We start from the raw sequence: 11,637 nt of genomic DNA, 5'->3' as shown, positions 1-11,637 counted from the left end.
CTTTGACATTTTTGTGTTTTACACCACCTCACAGCTTTCCATGTAAGGCATAACTTATGACAACGAAACTTTCGTGAATTTGTAAATTGCATGAGTAAAGGAAGACACGTTGTCATCAGGATTCGAACCTCCGCGGGGAAAGCCCAATGGATTTCTAGTCCATCGCCTGAACCGGCATAGTGGGGAGCACCGCGGTGTTCCCGGTGGTTAACCAGCGTTCGATTACCGGCTATTGTTGCGCCGATTTATTTAGAAATTTATGCGAGCTGGTCAATTTCAAAATAAGAGAACAAAAAGATCTAACAAATGACAGGCAAAAATAAATTTGAAGCTTTGTTATCATCGATTTTCACAATTCTGGTGCCCGGTGAAGTTAATATGAACGTTGCTGAGGTTGTGAAACTATCCTGACAAATAAGAAAATTCAGAGCGAAAGCAGAATGAGAAAAAGGAAGGTTCTTCTGTCATGACACAGACATTTAATCCGAATACATTGAATGAACAAGAACTTCAAATTGATACTTAGACTGACATCGTGTTCTGCAAACAGATTGCTCCAAACGGAGTAAAGATTTCAGATCATAGCCGCTGCGAGTAGGGTGCGAACCTACGCGGGGAAACCCCATTGGATTTCGAGTCCAACGCCTTAACCACTCGGCCATTGCAGCTGACCGCTCGCTTGTAGAAAGCATTGTAAAATGCACTCCAGGTATTCCAGTAATGCAATGAACGGTGTCCCAGTCTTTATCTGGGAAGGGTAGAATTAACATGGAAAAAGACCATGAGATTTGTGGCAACGCCTTGAGCTGCACGAAAATCTCACCTTCCATAACGCACTGTTCTACTTTTGTGTCACAATATCAGTTGCAAAGGAAATATGCGATAAATTCATGTTGTTTGAATGGACCAGTACATAACTTCCCAGTCTCGGTCAAAATTAAAGTAATGGAATCGAAGAATCTTACAACACAGAAAGAGACCTGCGCAGACCGAGTGGTCACGTGATGACTGGGTTATCAGGAAGTTCCACCAGATTTCTGTGTGAAGTGACCGCAGCAGGTCTACCACATGGACTCAACGTTAAATTCCGCGACGTCAGACGCCGTTTCCATCCGCTGCAAAGAGGAAGCTGATGTTTTCACCCTGTCAATAATCACTGTCAATATTTCCATTTCAGTTCTGTTTTTGATGATACCCTTTTTCCCAGATCACAGAAAATACACGGAAAGCTCCAGCTGCCGGACATGGTCATTTTCGATGTCGCAAAAGTCCTTCACATTGCTAGCCGTGAAGATTCATGGAGCATCATCCTCAAATTTAGCTGCTCACGGGCATGTGTCACATCCTCTGCCTGTTCGGCAATCACATAGAGTCAGTGATCCTCACCAAGTGAATCAACACAAACCCGGCTCAATAAGAACTGCAGACAAACAAAGGGTGCGTCATAGCACCAATTTTCTTTTCCATTTTCCTCACTACAATATTGTACATGTCACCCAGCAACTTCCCGACAGGCCTGGAGATAATCAAAGGAACGACAGGAAATTGTTCAAACTACAATCGTTTTCATTAGAAAGTCAAACAATATCTTCAGACATTGAGCTCCAGGCTGGAGGCAAAGTTTGTGTGGGTGTTCAATCAGAATCTCAGAATCAAGCAGATTCAGCACAGCTTTATGAAGGGAACGTCATGGACGACAGATTAATTGGAATTCTTTGCGGCGTTAATCACCAGGATAAATAAAGGAGACCCAAAAGGTGTAATATACTTGGATATCCAATAACGCGTTCGACAAGATGCCACACATAAGTTAACTTAATGAGATAAGAGACCATGGTTTTCTGGCTAATATATTCGGACGGTCTCCTTGGATTTTATTTTGTATATTGTCACGTTCTCCAAGGTACAGTGATATGTATTCTTCTGCGAGCAGCTCAACAGATCATTAAGTACATGAAACGGAAAGGAAATAAAAGAAAATACATAATAGGGCAACACATGTTACACAATGTAACTCCATAACACCGGCATCGGGTGAAGCATACAGGGGTGTAGTGTTCATGTGGTCAGTCCATAAGAGGATCGTTTAGGAGTCCGCTAACAGCGGGGAAGAAGCTGTTCATGCGTTATCTCAAACTTCGGTATCTCCTGCCCATTGGAAGAAGTTGGAACAGTGAGTAAGCCGGGTGGGAGGCGTCTTTGATTGTGCTGCCCGCTTTCCCCAGGTAGCAGAAGGTGTAGATGGAGTCAATGGAGGGGAGGCAGGTTCGTGTGATGGACTGGCGGTGTTTACGACTCTCTGAATTTTCTTGCGGTCATATCCGAGCAGTTGCCATAACAGGCTGTAATGCCGCCAGATAGATTGCTTTCAATGGTGCATCTGTAAAAGTGGGTAAGAGATAATGTGGACATGCCGAATTTCCTTAGTTCCCTGAGGACTGGATAATATCCCAAACTTGTATCCTGCTATTGTCACCTTGCTCCACCACCTTGTTCTCTTCACAAAACATCAGGAATCTCAGACCAAATCTTCAGACATTTGATTCTCTCTTCAACCAACATCTTGTCCCTGATTAAGTCCACCTTGGGAAGAGGGGCTTGACATTCCGAGATCCCCTGCAGACAGCCGGTTGCTGTTGATGGAGCAAAAGAGGCCTAAACCCTGAAAGAAAGCCTCTCTCACAGTCCTGTGAGCATGTCTCCATTAGACGGCGCAGTCACAACCTGCAGAATACCTAACGGCACAGAGGTCCCACTTTCGATCCCGGCCCTGGGTCACTGTCCGTGTGGAGTTTGCATATTCGCCCCATATTTGTGTGCGTTTCATCCCCACAACCCAAAGATGTGCAGGGTAGGTGGATTGCCCCTTAATTGGTAAAATGAATTGGGTACTCTAAATTTATATTGAAACAAAACACTGAATAGATCCTCTGGGAGCTGGACTCAAATCAAATGGGGAATATCCGATGAATTTCTGGTCGAAAGATTTAACAACTGGATAACGTCAGCTGACATAAGCAATTGTGTTAAAATCCCTGTTGATATTCCACAGGAAAGGGAAGGAGAATTTGCAAAAGACAGATATCCCGCTGTTATGGAGGAAGTTCTCATTCTTACACATGGTCAAAGGGAATAAGGCTCGGCTGAGATTTGAATTTAGATTTTTCTTTAGGGAACAGACACTTTAACGTACTAAACTACAGTGTGTGAGTATGTTGAGCTAATCACAAGGGAATGCTGGAAATAATTTACTGATCTGTAGTATCTGTGAAAAGAGAAATAGTTACCATTTCAGATCCTGACCTTTCATTGGAACGACCTGTTCCTCTCTCCACAGAAGCTGCCGGATCAGCTGAATATTTGCAGCATTTTCTGTCTTCGTTTCGGGTTTGCAGCATCCACAGTATTTTGCTTTTGGGCCTAAGGACAATGAGTTGTCCTTCCTGCTCTGAGGGTTATTGCAGGTCTCTCTGGCTGTGATTATCGCTGATTATCCATCTCTGGGATCTTTATGAATCATTGAACGATTTATCGTGAGCTAGTACCATTTACTGCATTCAGGAGCAGCATTCCCTCTCAGTGAGCAGGTCACACTCGTTGCAGCCGCCTGCTGCCTGTGACCAGCAACAAAAGCAATTGCAGAGACAGACTTAGATTATCATCATGGGACAAATAACAAAAATAATAATCGCTTATTATCACAAGTCGGATTCATTGAAGTTACTGTGAAGTCGACACATTCCGGCACCTGTTCGGGGAGGCCAGAATGGGAATTGAATCCGCGCTGCTGACTTTGTTTTGCAGAACATGCCAGCTGTTCCGACTACTGTGCTAACCCAGTCCCTCAATACAAAGCCCGAGAGACAGGATCAGAGGGAAGGTTGTTTTTCTGCAGTGTGGACTTCACTCCAGAACAATGAGAAAAGCAGAACATGAGAGTTGAATGTGGTAAAGAGACGTTTCTTCACACAAAAGGTAACGGAAATTAGGAACTCGCGCCGAACAAGCCAGTGAAACTCAGAGTCAATAATATAGTTTTGAATATTTCACTTATTTTTAACCAGCTCTGGTCTGATTGTTTCTGAAATCCTGTAAGGGAGCTGGAGTGAAGATGCAGCCGAGCCCTAATTCAATTTAAATAAAGAGTGGAACTGTCTCGAGGGGCTGAATGGCCAGCACAGTTTGTTTGTTCCTGGGAATACAACAGAATATCAAGAGAAACAGTTGAAAACACACATTGCATTTCATTCATAGAGTCATAGAACCATACAGCACAGAAAAGGCCCTTCGGCCCGTCACGTCTGTGCTGCTCAAAAACAACCACCTAACCATTCTCATCCCATTTTCCAGAACTTGGCCCAAAGCATTGTGTGCCCTGGGATGGCAAGTACACATCTAAATACTTCAATATTATGAGGGTCTTTGCTCTACCACCCTTTCAGGCAGCGGAAAAACATGTTTTCACAATAAAATATTTCACAACAAACATTGCAATCAGAATCTGAAAAGGGAGAGAGGTCATCTTGTCCTCTGTGTCCCTATTAATAAAGCCGAGGATACCGTCTGCTTTATTAACGGCTCTTGCAACCTTTTCTACCTGCTTCAATGATTTATACACTTGTCCATCCATTTCCCGCTGTTCCTGCACACACTTTTGGAATTATATCCTTTATTTTATATTGCCTACTTGTGTTCTTCGTACAGAAATTAATCACTTCATTTCTTGTCTGCCATATGTTCTCCTGTTGCACCAACAAGTCGATGTCCTTTCAGTGTTCGACGGTGTTCAGAATTCCTGGAACTCTTTTCACAACCACAGGCTGGCCCAAAACATTTCAGACAATAATGTTCTCTTGAAATGTACCCTTTGAACTGTGCAAATTGCTGAACTTTTGAACTGCCTGTTGGACAACATCGGAAATTCCCATGTGGGGATGGGCGATTACTGCAAGTGTGGCTCTATGGCGCAACGGATAGCGCGTTGGACTTCTGCTTGCTGTCGTGGTGAGACGTTCAATGGTTGTGGGCTCGACTCCCATGAGAGTCACGTTTTAAATAATGTTTTACGAAATCAGTCACGGGTTGATCAATGTTCCCAGAGGACTGCCGCCCGGAACTTCCTTCCAGAAAGGTTCCTCCAGTCACTCCCCCACTTTCTCATCAGAACAACGTCACAGAAGAAAACACACCACCTTCACAGAACGACCATTCAGCAGGAAAGTAAAATATGTGAACTATGCTGACCCGAATCAGTCTGCTCAAACGTGAGTTCTTGTTGAAAGAAAAATTGAGGAAGTGAATAGTTGACTGGCAACCGCAGGGCAGTAATGTCGTAGCTCCTGGTTTAAGGAGCAGAGTGCTGCAGCGGAATGATGGGCCATTACCCCGAGTACGAAGAATCGAGGGTATTCCCTGCTATTTACAATCGCCATCACAAGAAAGCAAACAGAAACAACGTTCCTGTTTGCTTTACAGCAAATACCTATCAGAATCCTGCTTGCAGTCGCATCCCGACAGTTGTCCCAGGAATGAAGCAGACAGTATTACAATATTGTAAAGGTAAAAAATGGGGAACCACAGAGAAAATGCTGTAAAAAAGGATGGGTGAGTAAATTTGCAGATGACACTAAAGTCGGTGGAGTTGTGGATAGTGCGGGAGGATGTTACAAGTTACAGAGGGACCATAAGACCATAAGACATAGGAGCGGAAGTAAGGCCATTCGGCCCATCGAGTCCACTCCACTATTCAATCATGGCTGATTTCAACTCCATTTACCCGCTCTCTCTCCATAGCCCTTAATTCCGCGAGAAATCAAGAATTTATCAACTTCTGTCTTAAAGACACTCAACGTCCCGGCCTCCACCGCCCTCTGTGGCAATGAATTCCACAGACCCACCACTCTCTGGCTGAAGAAATTTCTCCTAATCTCTGTTCTAAAGTGACTCCCTTTTATTCTAAGGCTGTGCCCCCGGGTCCTAGTCTCCCCTGCTAATGGAAACTACTTCCCTACGTCCACCCTATCTAAGCCATTCATTATCTTGTAAGTTTCTATTAGATCTCCCCTCAACCTCCTAAACTCCAATTAATATAATCCCAGGATCCTCAGACGTTCATCGTATGTTAGGCCTACCATTCTTGGGATCATCCGTGTGAATCTCCGCTGGACCCGCTCCAGTGCCAGTATGTCCTTCCTGAGGTGGGGGGCCCAAAATTGCTCACAGTATTCTAAATGGGGCCTAACTAATGCTTTATAAAACTTCAGAAGTACATCCCTGCTTTTATATTCCAAGCCTCTTGAGATAAATGACAACATTGCATTTGCTTTCTTAATTACGGACTCAACCTGCAAGTTTACCTTTAGAGTATCGTGGACTAGGACTCCCAAGTGCCTTTGCACTTCAGCATTATGAATTTTGTCACCGTTTAGAAAATAGTCCATGCCTCTATTCTGTTTTCCAAAGTGCAAGACCTCGCACTTGCCCACGTTGAATTTGATCAGCCATTTCTTGGACCATTCTCCTAAACTGTCTAAATCTTTCTGCAGCCTCCCCACCTCCTCCATACTACCTGCCCCTCCACCTATCTTTGTATCATCGGCAAACTTAGCCAGAATGCCCCCAGTCCCATCCTCTAGATCGTTAATATATAAAGAGAACAGCTGTGGCCCCAACACTGAACCCTGCGGGACACCACTCGTCACCGGTTGCCATTCCGAAAAAGAACCTTTTATCCCAACTCTCTGCCTTGTGCCTGACAGCCAATCGTCAATCCATGTTAGTACCTTGCCTCGAATACCATGGGCCCTTATTTTACTCAGCAGTCTCCCGTGAGGCACCTTATCAAAGGCCTTTTGGAAGTCAAGATAGAGAACATCCATTGGTTCTCCTTGGTCTAACCTATTTGTTATCTCTTCAAAGAACTCTAACACGTTTGTCAGGCACGACCTCCCCTTACTAAATCCATGCTGACTTGTCCTAATCCGACCCTGCACTTCCAAGAATTTAGAAATCTCATCCTTAACAATGGATTCTAGAATCTTGCCAACAACCGAGGTTCGGCTAATTGGCCTATAATTTTCCATCTTTTTCCTTGTTCCCTTCCTTTGTGATGGTTACCATATTCAACTCTGCCCCCTGACTCTCCTGAATTGTTGGGATATTGCTCATGTCTTCTACTGTGAAGACTGACGCAAAGTACTTATTTAGTTCCTCAGCTATTTCCTTGTCTCCCATCACCAGATTACCAGCGTCATTTTGGAGCGGCCCAATGTCTACTTTTGCCACCCGTTTGTTTTAATGTATTTAAAGAAACGTTTACTATCATTCCTAATGTTACTGGCTAGCCTACCTTCATATTTGATCCTCTCTTTCTTTATTTTTCTCTTTGTTATCCTTTGTTTGTTTTTGTAGCCTTCCCAATCTTCTGACTTCCCACTACACTTTGCCACATTATAGGCTTTCTCTTTTGCTTTGATGCATTCCCTAACTTCCTTTGTCAGCCATGGCTGCCTAATCCCCCCCCCCCCCTCTGATAACCTTTCTTTTCTTTAGGATGAACCTCTGTACTGTGTCCTCAATTACTTCCAGAAACTCCTGTCATTGCTGTTCTACTGTCTTTCCCACTAGGCTCTGCTCCCAGTCGATTTTCGTCAGTTCCTCCCTCATGCCACTGTAGTTAGCTTTTTTTAACTGTAACACCTTTACATGTACATAGATAACTGCAGCTCTGGGCGGAGAGGTTGCAAATGGATTTTAATGCAGAAAAGTGTAAGGTGATTCATTTTGGAAGGAATAACAGGAAGACATAGTACTGGGCTAATGGTAAGATTCTTGGCAGTGTGGATGAGCAGAGAGATCTCGGTGTCCATGTACATAGATCACTGAAAGTTGCCACTCAGGTTGAGAGGGTTGTTAAGAAGGCGTACTGTGTGTTAGTTTTTATTGGTAGAGGGATTGAGTTTCGGAGCCATGAGGTCATGTTGCAGCTGAACAAAACTCTGGTGCGGCTGCATTTAGAGTACTGCGTGCAATTCTGGTCACCGCTTTATAGGAAGGATGTGGAAGCATTGGAAAGGGTACAGAGGAGATTTACCAGAATGTTGACTGGTATGGAGGGAGGATCTTATGAGGAAAGGCTGAGGGACTTGAGGCTCTTTTCGTTCGAGAGAAGAAGGTTAAGAGGTGACTTAATTGAGGCATACAAGATGATCAGAGGATTGGATAGGGTGGACAGTGAGAGCCTTTTTCCTCGGATGGTGATATCTAGCACGAGGGGACATAGCTTTAAATTCAGGGGAGATTGGTATAAGACAGACGTCAGAGGTAGGTTCTTTACTCAGAGAGTAGTAAGCGTGTGGAATGCCCTGCCTGCAACAGCATTGGACTCGCCAACACTAAGGGTATTCAAATGGTCATTGGATAGACATATGGACGATAAGGGAATAGTGTAAATGGGCTTTAGAGTGGTTTCACAGGTCGGCGCAACATCGAGGGCTGAAGGGCTGTACTGCGCTATAATGTTCTATGTTCTATGTTCTAAATCTCAGCTGCTTTGGCAGCATCTATGGGGAGAGAAAAGAGCTAACGTTTGGAGTCCAGGTGACACTTTGTCAAAGCTGGACACGAAACATTATCCAGTAGTACCACACAGAGGGGCAATATAGATATATAACGATAACCAGTAATACGTCACAAGGGAGCAATAAAGAAATAAAACATTATCGAGGAATAAGTCACAATAGAAACTGAGTGCCCAGCTTCCCCTCTCGGACGGATGCGGACAATCCAACCAGCCAGACTATATACAACAAGGGAAGAAGGATTTTACCCGGAGTCCTGGGATCATTATTAATTCCTCAACCAGAGTCACTGAAAAGGCTATCCAGTCATTCACTGGGCTTTTACCTGTGGGATAATTCTGTGCGAATTTAAGAAGGAATGTCTTGTGCTGAGATCGCCGCTTCCCCATTGAATGGGAGGCATTTGATCTTCGTGGGTTGAACATTTTGCTGGAGAAATGTAACCTCGTGGAGGAAGAGTCAATATCAGGAGGCGGATTCGGATCCACGCCACCAGAGAAGACTGTGACCTTCGACCGCTCGGCCATCCTGACGCGTTGTGGCAAAAGATATGCTCCGTGCAGAAATCGATTTAAATTCCACCTTCATCGTCATTTCATTTCAAACTGGATGTACTTTTACGATTTTTGAACCCCAGCCAGAGGCCTGTATCTGAGTGCCATCCTATTCCGAGCCGCTGGTGGTTAAGGAGCTTCTCATTGCTGCATTCATCAGTTTGCCCCAATCAACAAGGTCCGAATTGTTAGGTGGATTGGCCATGATAAATTGCCCTTAGTGTCCAAAATTTCCCTTAGTGTTGGGTGGGGTTGCTGGGTTATGGGGATAGGGTGGCGGTGTTGACCTTGGGTAGGGTGCTCTTTCCAAGAGCCGGTGCAGACTCGATGGGCCGAATGGCCTCCTTCTGCACTGTAAATTCTATTCTATGAAATTCCCGCTCTACCTGTTCCTCACACGAAGGTATTGAGAGTCTAAGATCTAAGCGACGTGAAGGATCCAATAGGAAAGTTGCATCCTGGCGACTGGAATCTCTCTCCACAGCTGATTTCACAGACAAGTAGCCGAAGGCGCCCTCCAGTGTCCAAACAGGAGAAATTCCATTCAGTCGATGCGGCAGCAGACGATTCTGGGAGAAGTCAACTGAGTCACCACGACTGTACTGTGGGTAGCTGAAAAACAGGTGTCAAGGAGCGGATCAGACTGAAAGCAAAACTTTGATACTAATAAAGGTATAGTCAGAAGTACAGCTGGGTGACACCAAACTGTTGGCTTTTCGTATGAGTGAACGTATAAATAGCAGAGAATGGTTTCAATCCATCGACCTCTGGGATATGGGCCCAGCACGCTTCCGCTGCGCCACTCTGCACCTCGTTGAATGCCTCTGGGCTTGGACTTGAGGCAAAGTTTAAAGAAATTAGTAACAGGTTGATCAATATTCCCAGAGAGGTGAAACTGCCGCCACGAACTTCCTTCCATGAAGGTGTTTCCAGTCACTCCCCACTTCCGCATCAGAACTACGTCACAGAAGAAATCACATCCCCCTTCACAGAACAACCATTCAGCACGAAAGTAAAATATCTGAACGATGCTGACCAGAGTCAGTGTGCTCAAACGCGTGTTCTTGGTGAAAGAAAAAATGAGAAAGTGAATAGTTGTGTGGCTACCGCAGGGCAGTAATGTTGTAGCTCCTGGTTTAAGGAGCAGAGGACCGCAGCGGAACCGTGCTGGGCCATTAGCCCTAGTTCGAGGTTGTTCTCTGCTGTATACATTCTCACTCACACCAAAAGTAAACATAACGCACGTTCCTGTTGGCTTTGCAGCAAATACCTATCATCCCGACATTTGTCCCAGGAATGAAGGAGACAGCATTACAACATAGGGAACCACGGAGAAAATGCTGTAAAATCTCAACAGGTTAGGCATATCCTGAGACCTAGGATTTCCCTTGAATGGGAGGTATTAGATCTTCCCAGGTTTGAAAATCTTGCTCGAGAAATGTAACCTCGTGGAACACAAGTCCATATCAGGAGTGGAATTCGAACCCAGAGCACCAGAGTAGGCTTCGACTTTAACACAGCGCCTTTGGCCGCCCAACCATCAGAACACGTTGCGATAGAAGATACAAATCGATTTAAATTATATCTTCAACGCCATTTCATTTCAAGTTAGATCTGCTTTTCCCATTTATTTATTTTTAAAATAAATTTAGAGCACCTAATTCATTTTTCCAACTAAGCGGCAATTTAGCGTGTTCAATCCACCTACTTGGCACATCTTTGGGTGATAGAACATAGAAAATAGAACATAGAACAATACAGCGCAGTGCAGGCCCTTCGGCCCACGATGTTGCACCGAAACAAAAGCCATCTAACCTACACTATACCATTATCATCCATATGTTTATCCAATAAATTTTTTAATGCCCTCAATGTTGGGGAGTTCACCACTGTAGCTGGTAGGGCATTCCACGGCCTCACTACTCTTTGTGTAAAGAACCTACCTCTGTTCTATATCTATTACCCCTCAGTTTAAAGTTATGTCCCCTCGTGCCAGCCATTTCCATCCGCGGGAGAAGGCTCTCACTGTCCACCCTATCCAACCCCCTAATCATTTTGTCTGCCTCTATTAAGTCTCCTCTTAACCTTCTTCTCTCCAACGAAAACAACCTCAAGTCCATCAGCCTTTCCTCATAAGATTTTCCCTCCATACCAGGCAACATCCTGGTAAATCTCCTCTGCACCCGCTCCAAAGCCTCCACGTCCTTCCTATAATGCGGTGACCAGAACTGTACGCAATACTCCAAATGCCAACACACCAACACGGGGCGAATGTCTAAACTCTACGCGGACAACTACCCAGAACAGGATCGAACTTGGGACCTCGGCGCAGTGACGCTTTTCCTATTTCTCAACCCCCGCCAGAGTCCTGTATCTGAGTGCCACCCTTCTCCAAGCCGCAGGGCATAAAGGAGCTGCTCAAAGCTGCATTGGTCAGTTTTCACCAATCAGCAAGGAGCGAATTCCCACTCTACCTGTTCCTCACACCAAGGTATTGAGAGTCT

General features: G+C 44.8%; 1 non-coding gene across 1 annotated transcript; it reads right to left on the bottom strand.

Annotated features, from left to right (window-relative positions):
- Positions 1–586: 586 nt before the first annotated feature.
- Positions 587–668, bottom strand: trnas-cga (transfer RNA serine (anticodon CGA)). Its single transcript has one exon. It is a non-coding gene; the product is annotated as a tRNA-Ser (tRNA).
- Between the last annotated feature and the right edge of the window lie 10,969 nt (positions 669–11,637).

This window comes from Scyliorhinus torazame, chromosome 24 (assembly GCF_047496885.1).
Source record: "Scyliorhinus torazame isolate Kashiwa2021f chromosome 24, sScyTor2.1, whole genome shotgun sequence".
Classification (NCBI taxonomy): domain Eukaryota; kingdom Metazoa; phylum Chordata; class Chondrichthyes; order Carcharhiniformes; family Scyliorhinidae; genus Scyliorhinus; species Scyliorhinus torazame.
This window is presented reverse-complemented; position numbering and strand designations above follow the sequence as displayed.